The following is a 21,821-nucleotide window of genomic DNA, read 5'->3' on the forward strand; positions in this document are numbered from 1 at the left end:
AGTGTGTTTGCTGTACTTCTAAGTCAAGGGTATGCAAACTCTTGTGTTATAGTGTTGAGTGAGTGAGTGAATGTTTCATATTAACGAAAAAATCTTTCACAGTAAGGCTGCAAACAGATTCAACAGATATTGATTGAGCCCTCTGCTTTAAGTTGGGTTCTGATCCAAGAGTTGGGAAAACAGTGGTGAATGAGTCCAGATTCTAGCCCTCTCGAAGTTTATATTCTAATGGGGGAGAGGGATAGTCAACAAACCGATACCTGTATCAGTGGATGCTAAAGAGTGATGTGAGGAGGCCAGAGAAGCAGGCTTATGGGCTAGCGTGTAGTAGCAGGCTCAGGGAAGGCCTTTCTGAGCAGGCAGCATTTACGTAGGGACTGAAACAGAAGGAAGGAAGGGAGCCATGTGAAGATCTGGGAGAAGAAGGTTTTTAGGTAGAGGGGTCAGGAAGTTCAAACACCTTGAAGTGGGAATATGTGTGTTTTAGAAACAGCAAGGAGGCCAGTGTGGCTGGAGCTTGGTGAGAAGTGTGGTTGGATTTGGGATATGTTTTGAAGATGGAGCTGACAGTCTCTGCTGGTGACTGGGTGTGGGGCACGTGAGGAAGGGGAGGCTTTTATGACCTAAGCAATTGTATGGTGCCGTTTATGGAGCCGGGGATTGCTAGAGGTGGGTCAGAGGGGAGGGGCACCAAGAGTTCAGAAGTGCCTTTCGGGTAGTCATGTGGAGATGTTGAGTTGGTAATGAGATGTACCCGCCTGGAAACACAGGGGAGGTGGGGGTTGGAGAGACATTTTTGGAGTCAGGAAAAAGCTACTGGACATCAAGCAGGTCGAGTGAGTGAGAGTTGACCATTGGATTTGGGAACGTGGAGGTCTTGAGGACTTCGGCAAGAGTGGTGTTGGGAGGCTGCTGTAGCGTGGCGGGTACAAGTTAAGGAGGATGGGATGTGTGTATTGACAACTCCTAGACAGAGTTTGCTCTAGGTGACAGAAAGATAGGGGTGGGGAGCTGGGATAGACTGCCTCTTCCTCGGGCGCTGGTGGGAGTGGTCCTGGAGAGAGGCTGAGGTGGCAGGGGCTGGGGTCCAGGGCCAGGGGTGGAGGGGGGAGGCCTTGCCCACAGGATCAGGAGAGAAGGCAGAGGAGGCTGGCAGGCCTTTCGCTTGGCCGTGGGAGGATGAGAAAAGCTCAGATTGCCTCTGTTTCCAAAAGCTAAGAGTGACAAGGAGGGAAGGGGTGTTGTAGGATTTGTTGTGGGGTTAAATGTAAAATTTGTATGAATTTTTAATGTGAAACCTAAGACTTCACGTAAGTTGAGTTGCCTCAGAATGCTTACCCTCGGGGTTCTCTCTTCTGTGCCTTTGGGTGTATTTTGGTGGAAAAGTTTGAGAAGCCACTTCATTATTGTATTCTATTGTTACGTTGTTAAATCTCACCCAAGTGAGTATTTAACCTTAAAGAGTTTGGGATTCAGTTACACATTTTGTTATCCTTAATAGAGCTTTTGCAGCTGCTCCAAAATCCCTCCGTTGGTGCAATCTTAATAGTTGCTTGGCAAGCACTGCATTCTGCGCGGGGAAGGCCACGCGGGAAGCCACGGGGTGTCTGTAGGTGGAATGCGGCCCTCGATTCCACCCCTTTCCCAGGTAAGGATGTGGAGGAAGGCAGGGCCCCTGAAGTGCCACACCTTCCAAGGACATTCTAGTGAACTTTTTCCTGGTTTCACAAAGTGATTAACAGCTATGCTGTGCATCTTTTCATTCTGGCAGCGTGGTTTGCGGGAGTGCAGTGCTGTTAGCCAGCCTTTTACGGGACTTAATCAGCACTGATGAAAAGTTATTCATCTTCTTTCCTAGTTATCGCATTGCCTGCTTTCTTCTCTTTCTATACAGTTTTAGTATAATTAAGTCCCCCTTCCCCATTTAGGTTCTTCAGTCTCCTTAGTAGAAAGTGCTGTGAACAGTCAGATTCACTTCATGGGGTGGGAGCGTGTGGAACATCCGGGTTCTGGTCCCTCTTTTTGTTGACAGATGAGATGGCTGAGGCTTAGAGGGGGCTTGATTTGTAACTGGAGGTTTATTTGCATGACTAGGTCCCATGTCCCTTGCTTCCCAGTTCTCCCACGACCTCCTGGACAGTCGTGTGGAGCTGCTCCTTCCCTCGCCCTGTCTTGCATTCCAGAGCAGCGCTCCCATTCCTGAGGCTGGCTTCCTGCGGGCACTCGGAGGAGAGGCCTTCCCTGACCGCCCTTCGCGTGGCTCCGCTGGAGGGTCTGCACGGGCACCTTCTGGCCTTCAGCTTCTGACCGCGGCAGTGTTTGCCACGTGTGACGGGGAGCATTCGCTCGGTACTCACCGAGTTCCATGAAGGCAGGGACTGCAGCCTTGTTTTCAACCTGCTATATCCAGCCTCTGCTGAGGGGTCTGGCACACTCGTGCCCAGAAAGTTTGCAAAATAAACAAACGTGTATGTAAATCTAGACTTTTAATCCGGATTGCTGTTGTCTCCTGGCCATTCGAGAGGGCTCATGTGTCCCTGTTTCCGCCAGGGCTTGTCTTGTTGTCATTTAACAATCCTTTGCTACTCTTGGGGGCTGGGGTGTTTTGGAGTTTGAAATTTTGGAGATTTTAGAATGGAATGCATGCATGGACCACACATCGTGGAACATCCTAGGCAGCACCGTGTAATCAGACACTAAGATCTTCGCAGCAGGTGTGTGACCATTCGCGGCCAGTGGGACAGAGGCTGTGGGAGCCCCACACCACGCCAGGGCGTGTTATGAACATGTTTTCAGAGCTTTTGGGATTTCGGAATCACAGATAAGGGACCGTGGACCTGTTTGGGTGCACGTCTGCTTTTCAGGCATTTGTGCCGAGTGGGCTGGAAAAGAGGAAAACACAGTGCCCGTGCTCCCTCGGGGTGCTGTGAGGAGCACACATGGGGCGGGCACTGCTGCCGGTCACCGGCTTTGCTGTCATCCCCCGCCCTTGCTTTCGAGAAGCGTGCCCCCCAGGCGCTGGCTGCGGGGCGCCGTGCCGCGGTGTAGGCAGTGGCTGTCCTGCGTCATCCTGGGTTCCTTCCCTTGAGCCTGGCCGCCTGGCCACGGGTTCAGGGCGGAAGAGGGGGGCTCGGACGAGGTGCTGCACGGCACGTGGTCTTCCGTTCCAGACCCTGTGTACCTCTGTCCCCTCCACGGTTGCGAATCAAGCCTCACGGCTGGGAGGAGAACTTTGAGGCCCTCAGCTCTGGGGTGACCTGTCTGCACTCTCACACTCTGCCCTCTTGAGCCAAAAGTTTTCAACATTGGGTGGATTTAATATATGTTTTCTGACTTTTAAAATGTGAGTATAGTTTTATTTTAATGTTTTTAGGATGCGTTTTTGATGTAAATAGAAATCTTTAATTTAAAAAGCTTTACCTGCTTTCTGAGATGGTGCTTGCATTTTGAAAAAATGTTTAATTGCCAGACTGCAGGAAAGCTTGCCTTTTTAAAGTAGAAAACAAAGAGCCAAGAATGAAATAAGTCTAAAAATGTGTATTTCAGGCATTTGAAAAGGATATAGGGTGAAGTAGTTTGTACCTGAAGCAGGTGTCACTTTGTATCTGAAGTTTTTATGTGATCTTTGATAAATTATGTAGATTGTATTAACTCTTATCTGAACATGTACATTAAAGATTATTCTTTCAAAAGATTTAGAATTAGTTTTGTCCAAGGTACTGGACTTAAGATTTAATGAGCCATGCCACTGAATCAGAAACACACTTTCAGTCTTTCAGATTTTATGAGATATTATAGTTTTCAAAAAGACTTGTGAGAATGGTCTTTTGCGATATATTTTAAGATAGTTAAGAACAGCGTTTGTATTGTAAAAACTTCCTTCAAGACACATCTGGGGTTTTATGAGTGATTAATGGTGGCGTCACCCAGAGTTTTGTGGTTAATATTTGCAAATAATTTATTTAACAGGGTTTAAAAGAGACTCCTTGTGTTTTATAGTTACCCTTTTGGGGGGACCAATGTATAACATAAAAAGTATCCAGTGGTATTATCTTTGCTACAGATGTATTATGTTTATAGAATTGGAAATATTTGATTTCTTAGAGTGTGTATATCAATAGATTATGTAGTTTAAAATGTTTGCATCTGTATTTCATGTATAAACACATCAGTTTCCCAGTGTAGCCTTTAGAGTATCATAGGAGAACTAAGGGTTTTTTAAAAGGTCATAATAGAAAAGTTGTGTGTGTTTTAATTACTTAAGTGTTTTTTCCTCCTGGGGTTGTTAAAAAAACAACACAAAACAAAAAAAAACCACTGAATGTAACATATGAGAAAATGTTAAATGGATGCAACGCTGCATGTAAGATTTTCCACAGAAGTTTTTATTCACAGTGAGGCACAATGGGAAGGCTCCATTAATTAACACATTAGATGGTATCATAATTCTGGAAAAACCATTTCACCCTAGGGGTGTTTGCAAAAACCGAAGCCATCTCTGCCAGGTTTTGACATCACTTAGCTATTTAGGTAGCAAGAGACGCAGTGTCAAAACCAGTTTAAAATTACCTATATTGTCAACATGCAGATTTTCTTTATTCAGTATTTAAACTACGGATTTACCAATCTGAGTAGTTTGAAATACAGTAGCATAAAAAGAATTAGATCTACCAAACCGAAAATGTGTGCATATCTAAAGAAGTTTCTTTTCTTGATTTTGGTTAAGCTAACAGAAGTATCTTCACATCTGTAATTTCTGGTAACTTAATGAGAACACACTGAACTTTTGGGTCACAATAAATTTTCCCATTATGTAAAATATTTTACACACTGGTTGACTCATTGTGAATTGTGAGTAGACATGATTCTCTTCCTGCGGAAAATAGAAACACACATTATTGTAATGACGATTTTAGCCAATTACAGAATTGTGCTCAGGTGGCTATGTTGCCTTCTGTTGGTTGGGTTGTTGAAAACTTTGAGATGGACACACAGCAACGGGAGTGAGTTGGGAGCTCTTTTGCTGGGTGTAGAGGATGTAGTCTTTTTATAAATCTGTTATTTTATACATAGGCTTGTTTTTGTTTTTATGAGTTTTATGTTCAGTCACTGCATGTGTTTTCTTTAACTGTATTGACTTCAAGTCTTGTAAATATTTCTGGGTCTTAAAAACCCAAGTGCTCATGTTTATTCCACAGTAGAAAGAACTAACGAGCACTTTTTGACAGTGGTGGTGGGGTTGGCAGTTTCCCTAGTGATCATCCTCTCTCGTGTTTCAAAGTGCTACATTTGTATGTAGGTGTAATTTATATTTTACATTAAATCTAAAATGAATTTTTTTGTTACAGAATGGGTGAACTGTGAGATTTGGGGGAGAGAAAGAGTTACCAAAAATGGTTATGAGTTGTTTTGAACAATGAGAAGCTTATTTACAATTATTTGGAAGGGGCACCCCCAAAATAATGCATTTTGGGGGGGCAAAATGAAGACTTGTTATAACGTGTTCCCTTTTTTGTTTATTTCTTTAATTGAGATGGTGAGCTGCATCTCATTAAGAGATGTTAATTAACTATCAGATGTTTGGCCTTTTGCTTGACTGTGTCTTCTTTTTAAAAGATACCTTAATTGAGATAGTCACATACCATGGAGTTCACCTCTTCTAAGCGTCCAGTTCGGTGGTGTTTAGTACATTCACAGAGTATTGTGCAACCATTGCCTATTTTGGACATTACATATGAACTGGATCATACAGTCTGTGGTCTTCTGTGTCTGGCTTCTTTCACTTAGCATCATGCTTTCAAGATTCATCCGTGTTGCAGCATGTGTCAGCGGGCTGTTCCCTTTTGTGGCTGAATAATATTCCTTTGTGTGGATGCACCACATTTTATGTATTCATTAGGTCCATTGATAGACATTTGTGTTGTTTCCCCTTTTGGGCTCTTATGAATAATGCAGCTCGGAACATTCATGTACAGGTGTTTATGGGACAGATGTTTTCATTTCTCTTGGGTGTAGACCTAGAGGGGTTTGCATCAGCTTTGACTTACTGTTCAGGTTCCCGTTTAAATTTGTAAAGAGGCTTTACTTCTTGTAACTGGGGCCTTTATTGGTGACCTGGTAGCTCCTGTTTCATGTTTGAAGCCCCTGGGCCCTGTTGCCTGGAGAAGCAGCCAGAATGTACAGTATCCTTCTTTCCTAAGATCAGATCCCATCTGACAGTCATCACAGGGTCTTATCAAGTAAGTGTCCCATTAGATTTTTTTGCAGCTAATTAAGCCTGTTCTGCATCCAAGCCAGCTAACTCTTGTCTGTATTTTATATTGATATTTTTCTTGTATTCTTCTCCCTGCTTCTTCTTGGGGACACCCTTTGTTCTTCGGCCCCAGCAGCACAAGGAGTGACTGAGTGATTTGTCTGTCTGTGAATTTTCCCTTCAGGCAGTATACACTCACTCCTTTGGCTTTTTTTACGGTAATTTTGGTAACTGGGTTGTCTATTTTTGAAGTAGTAAACACCTTAAGATAGTAGTGATACTCTTGAGCATTTTGTTAAGTATCCAAATGAGACCTACAGGGATGTTTCCATAATTTGTATCAAATTCATGTAAATGTACGTTAGCAATGTTAGCGAATTGCCTGAGTTAGTTATGAATTCCATTACTGCTCTTTAATAAAGGAGCAGGTTGTGCCGTGGTCATTCCAGTTAATGGGGAGAGCCCTTCAGGTCTCTCATCATGTATTTAAACTGAGTTAAGCTTGGAAAAATAATTATTGAGTGCTTTGTGGATACCGGCTTTATTTTGTGACAGTTGTGCCTTACATTTTGAGAAGCTTATGCTTTCAGGAACCTTACGCATGCATTAAAGCAGTTAATCAGTTCAACTCTGTAAGGTTTGTAGGATAAGTGTTACTCCTTTCCTACAGACGAGACATTCCAGATTCGGAAGGAGAAAGCGATCTGTTGGGAGCCGGTGTCAGAGGGAGCAGGGTGTGTGAGAGCGGGCCCTGCCCTCACCAGGAGGGCTGTGCGAAGTCCAGAGCCCGCAGCCAGGCGGCCCTGCTTGAGCGCCCGCCCGGCGGTGCACCTGAAAAATTCCTTCTCGTGTTTGAGTCCGGCCGCCTCAGCGTGCAGCGGGGCCTGGCTCTGTGCACTGCTGGGCCTGGCTCGCTGCCCTTGGCTTTCAGATGGCGGACCTGGGAGGCGGGTGCTGTGTGGCCCCGTAGCGGCCCCCCCAGCCCGCCGCCGCTGGCCCTCGAGACCCCACCCCCACGCAGCTCTCAGTGCTGGGCCTGGGGTCTCTGCCCTGGCCGCTGTCGCCCCTCCCGCACCTCGAGGATTGCTTGTCTAGGAAGCGCAGAGTCTTGAGGTAAGACCCCTGCCGGCTCCTCCAGACCCTCCTGGGAGAGCCCGCTCGGGCCAGAGCCCCGGGTTCTGGCGACCCAGGCTCAGGTTTCCGAGGTGCTGAGGAATTGTTTGACAGTGGTGCGGCCGCACAGAGCCGCCTTGATCCCCGATTTGAAAGGCCGCATCTGGGGGAGCATCTGGGGGGAGTGCCTGGCCGGCGCCTAAGCGTGCCGGGAGGCGTTTCATGGAAGTTCCTCTGCGTCCTAAACCACTCTAGTGGGTCTCTATAAAGCGACGAGAAACGTCCTCACGCTGTCTCTTTCTACCTTCCCTTCTGATCATCCACCTCGTGCTGTGAGATGATCCGGCCAGTCAGGAATTCACTCGTGAGGTGCCTCTGGTTTGGTCTGAGATGTTCATTTATTCACATGGTGCCTTTCTGGGGAGAGATCGGGGTGGGAAGGCTGCAGCATTTCCGTAAATGTGCTCCCTCCTGCTCCCCTGAGTGAAGCCCCAGGGAGGCACCCTCTTCTCCAGGGGGTGCAGCTGGGCCTGGGCCGGTGCCTGGGGTGAGGCTGTAGCCTGTGGCAGCCGGGGCGGCGTGACTCCTGGGCCTCCCACTTGGCCTGTAGCTGAGATCCTCTGCGCCTCAGGGGGAGGTGACGCGGGAGCTCCTCACGGCGTGGAGCAGGGGGCCGCCCCGTGGGGCCCCTCCGCGAACGCTGGCCACACCGGTGACGTGCTGGGCCCTGCAGATACGCAGTGTCACTTCCTTATAGTGTGGTCACCACTGGGGCCGATGGAGCCCAGCGGAAGGGTCCTGGCTGCTGGGGGTGGGAAGTCCGCCGGTGAGGACTTCCTGGGGGAGAAGATTCCGGAGCCTGAGGAGTGAGGGGAGTCGGGGGCAGAGGGAAGGCAGAGCAGGGCTCTCCCCCGGGAGAAGGGCGGGCTGCTTGCGGGGAAGCCACGGGCCGGTCCTGCCGCTCGAGGGGGGAGTGGCCAGTAGTAGGGTCCTTGATTTGCTGGTTCCCTTACCTGGTCCGTTACCTGGTCAGCAGCGGGCTCGGCAGCTTCCACGGTAACCCTGCCGGGAGGTGGTGGCTGAAGCCGCGGGGGGACAGCTGCTGTGTACCGGGGGGCCTGGTGCAGGGCCGCCCTGTTCCGTTCAGAACCGGCCACCTCCGCTTGGTGGCCATGCGCCCAGGACGAGAATGTGCTTCAGGGACCGGGTGCTCGGATGTCTGTCCGGGCGGCCGTGAGGGTCTGACGGGCTTCAGGACGGAGCCGGCACGTGCTTTCGCTGGGGACTCACTGGCACGTGCTGAGGAACGCTGCACCATTTTGAGGGTGTTCTCCCGTCGTCTCCCCGTTTTCTCAGCGGGGGGCCCATCCTTTAGCTCCTGTTAGATGTTCTTCCTCATAGAACCTTGCCCTGGAACCCCACACCAGCTCCAGTTCTGTCTCCCCGGCTGCGCTGCCCTCCCCCGCATCCCAGTCCTCCAGCCTGGAATGACTTGTCCTCCATGTGTCACCCCACTGGAGAGCCCCTCGCCATCAGGACAGCGAGCTCGGCCTTACTCACGTCCTTTCACAGATAGCACGTGGTTAACGCTCACTAAGTAAACTGAATGAAGCAACGAAGATGAAAGGTCACTTAGTAAGCATGCCACTATCTTAAGTGTCTTTTTCTGAGTTTGGTTGTACGGGCAATGGTTTAATATTTCAAGTGCGCTGTCTGTGAAGGTAGCTGAGTGTTCAAGGTGATTGCTGCCACTGAGGCACTAGAAGTGCTTGCTGCGCTTGCATCTTCTGGAGTGAAAGCCCTGGCTGGTTCCCAGGAGCTCCTCCGTCTGGCTCTGAAGCTGGTGGTAGGCAGCAGGTGTGCAGGACTCTCACCGGGACTACCTGAGCATTAAAGATGGTGTGTCGTCACACACGTTTCATTGATTTCCGCATTTTCACCCAGCACAGTACACTGTCAAAGCCATCCTCCAGTGAACACCACAAACTAGTCAGCCTTTCGGAAACAGGTTGGAAATCTAGAAATGCTCCCCACAAGGTTTTTGCAACGTTTTTTAAAAAGATCTTTACAAAATCTTTGTGATGCAAAAGGCAGCTTCCTGTGCTGGAGAGTCTCTCTCCAGCGCTCTTGCTTCTGAGGTTGGTAGCTTGCAGAAAGACTGCAATGCAGCGGTTGCCAAAGTCTCTGTTAATATGGCAACAACCGGCGGGGAGGTCTTTTGCTCCCCTTCACAGCTGCTACCTGTGGCCTGCAGTCTGAAGGAGGGGGTAATGAAGGCGACGCTCCCCTGGACTTAGCTGTTTAGTGATGAGGACAGAGGCAATTTTGTGGACACTGTGCCAGCACAGGCATGTCCTGCAGCGGCACTGTTAAGTTCCCGATGCAGTGGGCTGCCTGGGGATGTGAGGCTGAAGATGCCTTTGCAGGTTGTGCACGGTAATTTTGTTTTCTTCTCTGTGTTCATGGTGGATTATAAGAAGGTAAGGGACTTTAAAAACCATGCATGATGTGTATTTGAAATGTTTATCAATGTCCCTGATGAAGGTAAAGAATTATGACTGAGTAGATCTCTTCTGAAGCTGAGAAATAAAACTTTGATTTCTTATTAAAGACAGTCTGGACATTTGAACAACTACCTTATTTGTGTTGACAAATGCCCTCTAAATAAATTAAAGATGTTCTTTAAAGAGATCTGCTTTTTCTTTGACTTGCTAAACATGGTTGAATTCCAGAGATGTAGCTATGGATGTAGTATGTTGGTTTCTTTAACTTAAGCAACGACAGTTTCATGAATCTGGCAGGGAACATTTTGTTTTATAAAATCTCAACCATATGGTGGAGGCTGATGCAGTCTGCTCTCCTTGGTTCTCATCTGCCTTCAGATGAGCCTTTTCAGCGTGTGCAGCCCTGTCCTCATCCTGGGGCGAGTTGGATGCTACCTCCAGCTGTTCTGCTCTGTTTGTCTAAGAGGCAGGCTGAGAGTCAGAGCTCAGATTTATTTTGCTATGAGTTGGTGGCCCCGAACAGTATTAAATGCATTACGGGTGGTAATGCATGTTACATGTGCAACACCTAGAAATATAATGTCATGGTTACCATGGCGACTGCATGCATTCTGAAAAGCTTATGAATGGGTTCTGAACCTTCTGGCATTTTAAGTGAGATGTTCCAGCTGAGAGCCTACATTCATGATCAGTGTAAATAAATTCAGCTTCCCTTGAGCAGCACATCCTTTCTCTTCGTTTACCAGAGTTGTCCTTTCGGCCCAGTTCTTCCTCTGGTGACATCTGCCTTGGTCTCTTGGTTCCTGGCAACAGACTGTGGCTGAGAGATGGTTTTCTACTTGAGGTTGGGGACTAGCCTGTGTGCATGCAGTATCCCAGCCCTCCGTGTGCGGGCAGCGTAGAATGGACTGGCACGTCCATGCCTCCTGGGGGCTGGCAGTCCTCGACATACCCAAAGCACGGCCGCAGCCCTGTGTGCTGGTGAGGTTCTGGCAGAGCTCTCTCCATCTGCAGAGCTTCTTTCCAGCAACACACACCAGGGCGCCAGGAGAGCCTGACTTCCAGAGAGGGGGCCCTGCCTATTTCTGCTTCCAGGATATCAGGATGGTTGGCTTTGGAGGGGGAGGCCCAAGTTAGAAAGACCCACACTCAAAGTGCCAAACTTGTGAAAATAAAAAACGAAGGCTTATTCTCTTCATTACCAAAGGATCGTTTGCTGGTTGTTAGAAATATGTGTAGCATAGTTTGTTTGAAAACCAGTTGCCCTGTGCATTAAACTGTATTGATATCTTGATTGCGTGGGACTGAAGTATCTGTTTGCTAATATTTTGTAAAAGGCGCCCAGACAGCCTGCTGCCTGGGGGGCTGAGGTCTGAGGCAGCCCTGGGGACGAGGACGAGGACGGCTGCTGAGGCCCTCGTTCCTGAGCTTAGCCCCACCGGTTCGGGAGGACAGTTCACCCTTGCAGAGAGCTCACTTTTGTTGTTAACAAACATTCAGATCATATCGTTTGAACTTTCAACTTGAAGGAGAGTTGACCTCTCAGTCAGTGGGTGTGTTGCAGTGACTCACCTGTTGGGAATGAGGAAGTTAGGAATCTTCATCTAATTCACTCCCTTTATTTTACAGATGAGGAAACTGAGGCCCAGAGAAGTTATGCCACTTGGTTAAGGTCCCAAAGCAGGTGAGAACCAGATCTGGGATCAGAAACCTGGCTCTCTGTCCTCCTCAGGATCGCTTTCCTGACAGAAGAGGTTTGCTCTCAGTTCACTGTTTTTTGCTTTCCTCTGACGGAAAAGAGGCCTATCATGATAACTGGAATAGCACTCTCTAATTTGTAATTTAAAAAACTCCTACCTTCCCTTCCTTCTTTCCTCCATCAGCCATTGAGCAGCTCCTGCTCGCTGTGCTGCAGACTTCAGGGATAGGGGTGGGGGAGGGCGCACCCTGTACCCCCAGGCCGCGTGCTGTGCTGAGCGATGGGCGGTGGGTGCACCGGAGCACACAGCCTGGGTGTCGAGATGAATTCTTCCTCCACAGCTGCACTTCCGCCTGCCTACGGTATTTTCCAGCGAAGCTAAGTGCCCAGCGGTCTCCAGGGGTGAACTTGAATCATCAGCTATCGAGTCAAGGTCACGATACTGTATTTACTAAGGCAGAACAACATAGCAATATTAGGTGCAGCTTACGAGTCACAGCTTATTGCAAGTAATAAGAGGTTCAGCTCACAGGGCTTGAAATAGAGCTTGATGTGCCAGATGCCGGTTCACCCAGATTTTTAATTTGCCAGTCTTCAAGAAGATTGGGCTTGTATTACAGCCTGTATTTTCCTAAATGGCCTCAGGGACACCTCCCATCCTGTGGACTGTCTCACAGTGGGACTTTGGCCGGGAGGTGGGTCTCTCTCTGTTCCTTCTCTATGAACCTGGGCCAGGTGTGTGACCTGCCTCACCCAGTAGTAGGGCAGAAGTGATGCTGTGTGACTTCCAAGCTAGGTCTTAAAAAAAAGGTTCAGTTTTTGCCTGGCTTCTCTTCTGGGGACACTTGCTGTGGGGAAAGCCATGCTGTGAAGCCCAGCTAGCCCGGGCAGGAAGGGCACATGGCAAGGCCCCAGTCAGCAGCCCCCCGGGACGGGCGAGTGAATGGCCGGGCAGGCGACTCTGGCGTTCCGCTTTTCTCGCTTCCCAGCTGAGGCGTGCTGTCGGCACTGTACCCGGTCCAGCAGAGCCCCAGCCCGCAGAGCCTGTGAACGTGATGAGTGGGGGTTAGGCCGCTCCGTGTTGGGGTGACTTGTTACGAAGCCTACTTACTGCAGTCCGTAGTGTTTCCATTCACCAGTATTAGACGTGGCATTTTATTACATGCTAGGTGTAGAAAGCTTAAGAAATTACTGTTTTTTAAAAAATGATTAACCTTAGAAAAAAATTTAATAACAGCTTTTTGGAGATAATTTGCATAACATAAACTCTACCCTGTTATAGTGTACAGTTCAGTAGTTGTTCATCCAGAACAGTTTTTATCACCTCAAAATGATAATCAGACTCTTAATCTAATTTATTCAACAGACAAGTACAAATGAAAGATTAGGATTCCTGTGCATTATGTTAAACTGTGGTGCTGGGTGTCTAGGACCTAGCAGGCGCTCAGGCCATGTTTGCTGATACATGAACTCAAATTGAAGCGTGAAGGTGATAACCTGACGGGTTGAATTGGGTTTGGCTGCAGCGCTTGGAGCATCTGTTATGTGCACGGGAGTTCACCCTGGGTGTTTGGTAAGAGGTGAGCCTTGAACGGGGTTTTCGTGGAGGGGAAGTAAGGAAAGCGTGTGAGGGGCAGAGACTGTGCTACAGTGGGAAGGACATCTCTGGCTGGGTCCCTGTCGGAGGAGAATGGAGCACGGGGTGTCTGCTGGGCGGGGGCGGGTTCAGACGCGTGCTGTGCCTGCGCGTTCCTCCCCCACCGCGCGTACCGCACACATACTCGCGCTCCTGCCTGCCCTCCCGTGGGTGTGCGCTGTTCCCTTTCATGCGTGCACACGCGGAAGCTGACCTCCTGGGCGGAAGGAAGCCGAGGCATGGCCCAAAGAGGAAAGGGCTGCTGACAGCCTAGACCAGGGGTCAGCACAGTTTTTCTGTAGTGGGCCAGATAGTTAAATGTTTTAGTCTTTGTGGGCCAGTCCTGGGTCTCTGCTGTTGTAGGACATACGTAAACCAATGAGCATGGCTGTGTTCCAGTAAAACTAGTTACAAGACGGTGGACCCAAGTTTGCCTGCCTCTGGCCTACACGAATCCATCCGAGCCACCTGCCTGGTCAGTGGTCCCGACGCAGACGTGGCTTGTGCCGCCCATCTCCTGCTCAGGCTTCGAGGCCGTCGGACAGCTAGTTCTCGGCCCCTGGCTGCTGCCCCGGCCTGGAGAGCTTCAGCAGGGCAGCCCGCCCCTCCCTCAGCGTTGGATCTGTGGCTCGGTACACAGCAGGAACTCAGCAGTGTCCGAAGCCCCTGAAAAGTGATAGGGCTGTCGCAGGTTTGGGGGGCGGGGGAGGTGGTGAGCCAAGAGGACAGAAGGAATAAGGCCAGTGGGTAGGTCCAGTAGTTTCTGGACCCCATTGCTTAGAGGCATGTGGTAGAATGTGGGGAAATCTGGAACGGTTTGGCCCTGCATGAAGAGCCCAGGACCCAAGGCATCATTCCACTTAAGTGAGATTAAATTACCTTTCAAGAGAGCTGCATCAGGAGCCTTAGAAGTAACCTTTCAGGTGGAGGACATTCCTGCTTTTAAATCTTGGGAAACACTGTGGGTTTTTTTGTTTTTTTTAAATGAGGAATCATGTAAGCTAGGTGCCTTACCTAAGAGCCTAATAATCAGGTCTCTAAAGCAAGTGCCTCAGCAAACAACAAGGTGTTCAGTTCCCCAGGTAGTTTAGAGGAGATAAAGCCCCAGAGGGAAAAGCTGACACACTCTCGAACTGTTGACCCCTGTTCACGTCCAGATGAGGAGTAGCCGCTCATTCATGGTATGTGCATCAGGCACTGGTGTTGGAAGCCTGTGATCAACTAACAATGAATTCAACAGTATAATCTCATTTAAATTGTTCTTTGGCTTAGAAGAATAAAAATTACTTTAATTGAAGAAGGAAAGTATCTTGACTTGTCAAAAAAATGATATTCAATTAAAAATGACAATTTCACAGCCCTGCATATGTTACAGAATGGCATTTCACAGGCAGATTCATTAATTAGGGTTATTTTGCAAGGGTCTTCAGACCCTCAGATCGGAGTAAGCCCCCCTTTCACGTGCTTCCCTTGCAGCTTGTGCTCGGCCGTAGCACATCTGCGTAATGAGGTGACTTCTGTCTTCTGAGTGACCACTTTTGTTCCTGAATGCTCAGCTCACAGAGAAAGGGTTAGGATGGGGCTTGGGTTTGCCGCACCGTGAAGACACGCCTCCTTGATACTCTCGATGATGGAAGACATGGATTGTGAAATGTTAAAACCTCAAGAAATTATTTCGTTCAGTCCCTGCCTGCCAGCCCTCTGTTTCACTGAAACCCACCCCAGAGGGGAGTGTCTGAGCCCTGGCCTCTGGGCTCCTGTCCAGCCTCCCGGGGTGACCTTCATCCTCCAACCCCAGCCATGGGTCTTGTTGCCCAGAGTATAGGAATCTTTCTTAGCTTGGAACCTTAAGTCCAAACCCACAAGAACGTTGCTTCCTTTTTTATTCTGCCTGGGGTTTTCAGAACGTCTAATAACGCTGGACAGTTTTATCATTCATCATCATGAGTAGCGTGGCTTATTACAGCTTGCAGCTACAGATCTTGGAGAGCAAATTCATTTTCTACATTCAGATTTGCTCATCTAAAAACTCTGTTTATAATATTAATTTAGAACAAGGCTTCTGTTATGAGTTGTGGAAAAACAGCTCCTGTATCCCCTTTAATAAAGATATTTTTGAAATGTAATTTAATGCGTGGAAGTGAATTACTGTTCAGGTTTTAGTTTGTTGCTTGGAAAAAAGTGTGAGAAGAAAAGCATCTTTTTAATTTTCTTTTCTTGTTTTTTGGCCGCACCTCACAGCTTGTGGGATCTTAGTTCCCCAACCAGGGATTGAACCCGGGCCCTCGGCAATGAGAGCGCAGGGTCCTAACCACTGGACCACCAGGGAATTCCTGAAAAGTATCTCTTTTTATTTTTATTTTTTAAAATATTTTTTATTTTTGTCCGCATTGGATCTTCGTTGCTGCGCGTGGGCTCTTCTCTAGTTGCCGCGAGCCAGGACTACTCTTCGTTGCGGTGCGGGGGCTTCTCATAGCGGTGGCTTCTCTTGCTGCGGCGCACGGGCTCTAGGCGCGTGGGCTTCAATAGTTGTGGCACACGGGCTCAGTAGTTGTGGCTCGCGGGCTCTAGAGCACAGGCTCAATAGTTGTGGTGCACGGGCTTAGTTGCTCTGCGGCATGTGGGATCTTCCTGGACCAGGGCTCGAACCCATGTACCCTGCGTTGGTAGGCGGATTCTTAACCCCTGCACCACCAGGGAAGTCCGAAAAGTATCTTTTTTTTTTTTTTTTTCCGAAAAGTATCTTTTTAACAAACGCATTTTCTAAGCTCTGGCCAGCAACCCTCTCATTCAATTAATATTTATTAATATTTATCAAGCACTGATATTTATCAGTATAGTATATTATTATATTTGTATATGTATTTACATCCTTGTGCTAAATATGTTAGTGTGTTTATGTATATGTTATACACTTACTACATACATAAATGTATACACACTAATTATATATACATATGTGTACACACTCATTAAAATCAAGCAGAAGTATAGCAAAAAGTTCGATACCCTAGAATTATATGGGATTTTTTTCCCCTGTAAAACCTATAAAATGAGCTATTGAGTTGATGTTCAGTATGAGCCACTTTTTAATCTGAGAATTTCAGAAATAGTTAATTCCTACCGATCCTTCAGTGTATGGCTCAGACACCCTCTCCTCAGGGAGGCCTTCCCTCCACCCATGCAGGGGGTCACTGGCGCATTCATCATGTGCTTCCCTTCAGCAGTTTTCACGTCTCGTGCACGCACACCCACCCACAGTTACTTGTGTCCCTCCCCCAGGCGGCAGCTCTGGGGGGCAGGGCCCTGCCCTCCTTGTCCCCTGCTCCTGGCACGGTGCCTGCGCCACCCCGGCACTAGGCTGCATGCTGGGTTCCGAGTGAGACTGGGCACCAGAGTTTTCCTCTGAGGGGGTTGTCGTGCTCTGCACTGACCTTTCCTTTGTAGGGCAGTCTTGGAAGTTTTCAAGTGTTTTCCCATTCAACCAAGAAATCTTTCTTCCACGACTAACTTCCTATTTTTTCAAATGATTGAATACTTCTGTTTTCTCTCTCCTCCAAGGAGTTGGGAACTACTAAGAACAGATGACTTTGCATGGGTCCTTCCTTCCTCTGCTCTTCCCTCAAGTTCTTTTTCATGTAAGTGGACAAATATATTGTTGGGATAGCAGATTCAAATGGAGCCTTCTAATTTAAGGATAGAGATTTTTGAGGAGAATGAGGAAGTTTTGAGAAACTAGTAAAAACCTGCCCTGGTGCTGTGGATACTTTATAGGAAATTCTCTTTCGTTTGCCTCATGACAGGTGCTAGACTGTGAGAAGGGACCTACCATTCAAAAATATTTATCAGGCACTTATGGCCCCTGGGGTCAGACAAGCCTAGCTTTTGTGCCAACTGCCCGGGACCACCTGGGACTCAGCCGGGTGCTGTGTGCAGGGTGTGGTGCCGGGCGCCGCGGAGCCCCCGCACGGAGGTGCTCGCTCCCTGCGCTTCGTCAGGGCGCTCTCAACTTGCTGGGTCTGTGCTGGCGTCGCTTAGCAGCACTGCTTTAACCTACAAATAAAGATTTATTTTCATATTATTCTGATGGAAGATTTTATTAATGTAGGCATTTTATTCGTATAAAAGGTGTTGACAGTAGAATATTTTGTGTTCAAAATATTGATTCATTTTGGGGGCAACCTAAGGGATTTGATGTTGCATAACAAATCTCTATTTAAATTCACTGAGTAAACTGCCGTGAATCATAACTATATTAAGCCAAAGCCAACACTGCAGAATAGAGTTTATTTGAAAGAACAATTAGATGAAAATTTCAGGGTGACCTGGAAAGGTTTCACGCTTTTGTATAACTCTAAGTTGAAATAATATGATCAGTCGGATGCCACATAGGAAACTTTGTACTGGTGGGTCTAGCAATCTTAGCAGCAGGGCTCACATTTGATTAGGAAGTAGATTTGTTCTAGAGGGTTTACGTAGCATGAAGAATATTAAGTTCAAAGAGATCGTAGTGATATTTAAGATTTCACTGGCTATCTTAAATTTTCAACTTGACTCTGTCAAAATATTTCTGACATTTTGTATTTTAAGACTAAAGTAAGTATGCAGTGGTAATGGATGTTTGGTCATGACTTCAGGTGAGTAAGACTTCAGAGAAACCTATCACAAGGCCAGAAACGAAACCAAACTCACCATCGCCTTGTAGTTCCAAACCGTGGCGTGTTTTACCCACGGGTAGTTTTGAGAGCTTTTTTTTTTTTTTTTTTTTTTTAATTAATTAATTTATTTTTATATTTATGGCTGTGTTGGGTCTTCGTTTCTGTGCCAGGGCTTTCTCCAGTTGCGGCAAGCGGGGGCCACTCTTCATCGCGGTGCGCGGGCCTCTCACTATCGCGGCCTCTCTTGTTGCGGAGCACAGGCTCCAGACGCGCAGGCTCAGTAATTGTGGCTCACGGGCCTAGTCGCTCCGCGGCATGTGGGATCTTCCCAGACCAGGGCTCGAACCCGTGTGCCCTGCATTGGCAGGCAGATTCTCAACCACTGCGTCCACCTGGGAAGCCCCCCACGGGTAGTTTTAACTCTATTACCCAGTGGCATGGGGTAGTCATTTTATTCTTGAGTAGCTCCTTGCCTCGTCCTTGTTCAAATCCATTTGGATGATGCTTTTCAAAAGTAAGCAAAGTAATTCTGGTCAATTCTCACATTAAAGTGGCTAGAAACTAAGCAAATGATTATTTAAATGATGTGAGAAAATTCATTTTAGCCTAGCCAAGGTCTCAGTACCTTCCTTGAAGTCTGAAATGGCCTTACTTGGTTCAGCTAAAGGTGCTTTTTTTTGGTGCATCTGGTTGTGAGTGCCATTTGTTAGTCCTAAGGGAATACGTAAACCCAGGGATGTCAATGCTGGAATTCAAAGCAATGAAAAAAGGTGCTTGGTTTAAAAAAAAGGACAAATGCATCTGCTAGGCATTACTGATGTCTTGGGAATTTTGAGGTGTGTATTTTGCTTATTGCTAAGGTATTAGGTGATTGCCCAGGATGTGAGCTTACAGGTGTCAGAGCCATCGTGACAAGCTACCACGGAGGCAGTGCTGGTCTGTGAGACCTGGGTTTCAGTCCTGGTGACTCTGACTTTGGACAAGTTGCTGAATGTCTTTATTTTAGTTCCTCAAGAGACCAGGGAGGAATTTGGACTACTGGATAACATTTTTTTTTTTTATAAATTTATTTATTTTATTTATTTATTTTTGGCTGTGTTGGGTCTTCGTTGCTGTGCGTGGGCTTTCTCCAGTTGCGGCGAGCGGGGGCCACTCCTCGTCGTGGTGGGTGGACCTCACTGCAGCGGCCTCTCCTGCTGCGAAGCATGGGCTCCAGGCGCGCGGGCTTCAGCAGCTGTGGCTCGCAGGCTCTAGAATGCAGGCTCAGTAGTTGTGGTGCACGGGCCCAGCTGCTCCGCGGCATGTGGGATCCTCCCAGACCAGGGCCCGAACCCATGTCCCCTGCATCGGCAGGAGGACTCCCAACCACTGCGCCACCAGGGAAGTCCCATTTTTTTTTTTTTAATGGCCTTTATTATGTTGAGGTAGGTTCCCTCTATGCCCACTTTCTGGAGAGTTTTTATCATAAATGGGTGTTGAATTTTGTCAAAAGCTTTTTCTGCATCTATTGAGATGATCATATGGTTTTTATTCTTCAATTTGTTAATATGGTTTATCACATTGATTGATTTACGTATATTGAAGAATCCTTGCATCCCTGGATAAATCCCATTTGATCATGGTGTATGATCCTTTTAATGTGTTGTTGGATTCTGTTTGCTAGTATTTTGTTGAGGATTTTTGCATCTATATTCATCAGTGATATTGGTCTGTAATTTTCTTTTTTTGTAGTATCTTCGTCTGGTTTTGGTATCAGGGTGATGGTGGCCTCATAGAATGAGTTTGGGAGTGTTTCGTCCTCCGCAATTTTTTGGAAGAGTTTGAGAAGGATGGGTGTTAGCTCTTCTCTAAATGTTTGATAGAATTCACCTGTGAAGCCATCTGGTCCTGGGCTTTTGTTTGTTGGAAGATTTTTAATCACAGTTTCAATTTCATTACTTGTGAGTGGTCTGTTCATATTTTCTATTTCTTCCTGGTTCATTCTTGGGAGGTTACACCTTTCTAAGAATTTGTCCATTTCTTCCAGGTTGTCCATTTTATCGGCATAGAGTTGCTTGTAGTAGTCTCTTAGGATGCTTTGTATTTCTGCGGTGTCCGTTGTAACTTCTTCTTTTTCATTTCTAATTTTATTGATTTGAGTCCTCTCCCTCTTTTTCTTGATGAGTCTGGCTAATGGTTTATCAATTTTGTTTATCTTCTCAAAGAACCAGCTTTTAGTTTTATTGATCTTTGCTACTGTTTTCTTTGTTTCTGTTTCATTTATTTCTGCTCTGATCTTTATGATTTCTTTCCTTCTGCTAACTTTGGGTTTTGTTTGTTCTTCTTTCTCTAGTTCCTTTAGGTGTAGGGTTAGATTGTTTGAGATTTTTCTTGTTTCTTGAGGCAGGCTTGTATAGCTATAAACTTCCCTCTTAGAACTGCTTTTGCTGCATCCCATAGGTTTTGGATCATCGTGTTCTCATTGTCATTTGTCTCCAGGTATTTTTTGATTTCCTCTTTGATTTCTTCAGTGATCTCTTGGTTATTTAGTAACGTATTGTTTAGCCTCCATGTGTTTGTGTTTTTTACGTTTTTTTCCCTGTAATTCATTTCTAATCTCATAGCATTGTGGTCAGAAAAGTTGCTTGATATGATTTCAATGTTCTTAAATTTACTGTGGCTTGATTTATGACCCAAGATGTGATCTATCCTGGAGAATGTTCCGTGCGCACTTGAGAAGAAAGTGTAATCTGTTGTTTTTGGATGGAATGTCCTATAAATATCAATTAAATCTATCTGGTCTATTGTGTCATTTAAAGCTTCTGTTTCCTTATTTATTTTCATTTTGGATGATCTGTCCATTGGTGTAAGTGAAGTGTTAAAGTCTCCCACTATTACTGTGTTACTGTCGATTTCCTCTTTTATAGCTGTTAGCAGTTGCCTTATGTATTGAGGTGCTCCTATGTTGGGTGCATATATATTTATAATTGTTATATCTTCTTCTTGGATTGATCCCTTGATCATTATGTAGTGTCCTTCCTTGTCTCTTGTAACATTCTTTATTTTAAAGTCTATTTTATCTGATAAGAGTATTGCTACTCCAGCTTTCTTTTGATTTCCATTTGCATGGAATATCTTTTTCCATCCCCTCACTTTCAGTCTGTATGTGTCCCTAGATCTGAAGTGGGTCTCTTGTAGACAGCATATGTATGGGTCTTGTTTTTGTATCCATTCAGCAAGCCTGTGTCTTTTGGTTGGAGCATTTAATGCATTCACGTTTAAGGTAATTATCAATATGTATGTTCCTATGCCCATTTTCTTAATTGTTTTTGGTTTGTTCTTGTAGGTCCTTTTCTTCTCTTGTGTTTCCCACTTTAGAGAAGTTCCTTTAGCATTTGTTGTAGAGCTGGTTTGGTGGTGCTGAATTCTGTTAGCTTTTGCTTGTCTGTAAAGCTTTTGATTTCTCCAACGAATCTGAATGAGATCCTTGCTGGGTAGAGTAATCTTGGTTGTAGGTTCTTCCCTTTCATCACTTTAAGTATATCATGCCATTCCCTTCTGGCCTGTAGAGTTTCTGCTGAGAAATCAGCTGTTAACCTTATGGGAGTTCCCTTGTATGTTATTTGTCGTTTTTCCCTTGCTGCTTTCAATAATTTTTCTTTGTCTTTAATTTTTGCCAATTTGATTGCTTTGTGTCTTGGCGTGTTTCTCCTTGGGTTTATCCTGTATGGGACTCTGTGCACTTCCTGGACTTGGGTGGCTATTTCCTTTCCCATGTTAGGGAAGTTTTTTTTTTTTTTTTTTTAAATTTTATAGCTACTTTTATTTTTATTTATTTATTTATTTTTGGCTATGCTGGGTCTTCGGTTCGTGCGAGGGCTTTCTCCAGTTGCGGCAAGTGGGGGCCACTCTTCATCGCGGTGCGGGGACCACTCTTCATCGCGGTGCGCGGGCCTTTCACTATCGCGGCCCCTCCCGT

At 46.6% G+C, this 21,821-nt stretch overlaps 1 protein-coding gene across 1 annotated transcript in view; it reads left to right on the forward strand.

Annotated features, from left to right (window-relative positions):
• Positions 1-21,821, forward strand: part of TRAF3 (TNF receptor associated factor 3) — a 116,669-nt gene that overhangs the window by 32,042 nt on the left and 62,806 nt on the right. Inside the window, 1 exon segment of the mRNA XM_036843017.1 lies at positions 11,500-11,554. The gene's annotated coding sequence lies outside the window, so the exon portion shown is untranslated.

The sequence above is a fragment of the Balaenoptera musculus genome, chromosome 2, assembly GCF_009873245.2.
Source record: "Balaenoptera musculus isolate JJ_BM4_2016_0621 chromosome 2, mBalMus1.pri.v3, whole genome shotgun sequence".
Taxonomy (NCBI): domain Eukaryota; kingdom Metazoa; phylum Chordata; class Mammalia; order Artiodactyla; family Balaenopteridae; genus Balaenoptera; species Balaenoptera musculus.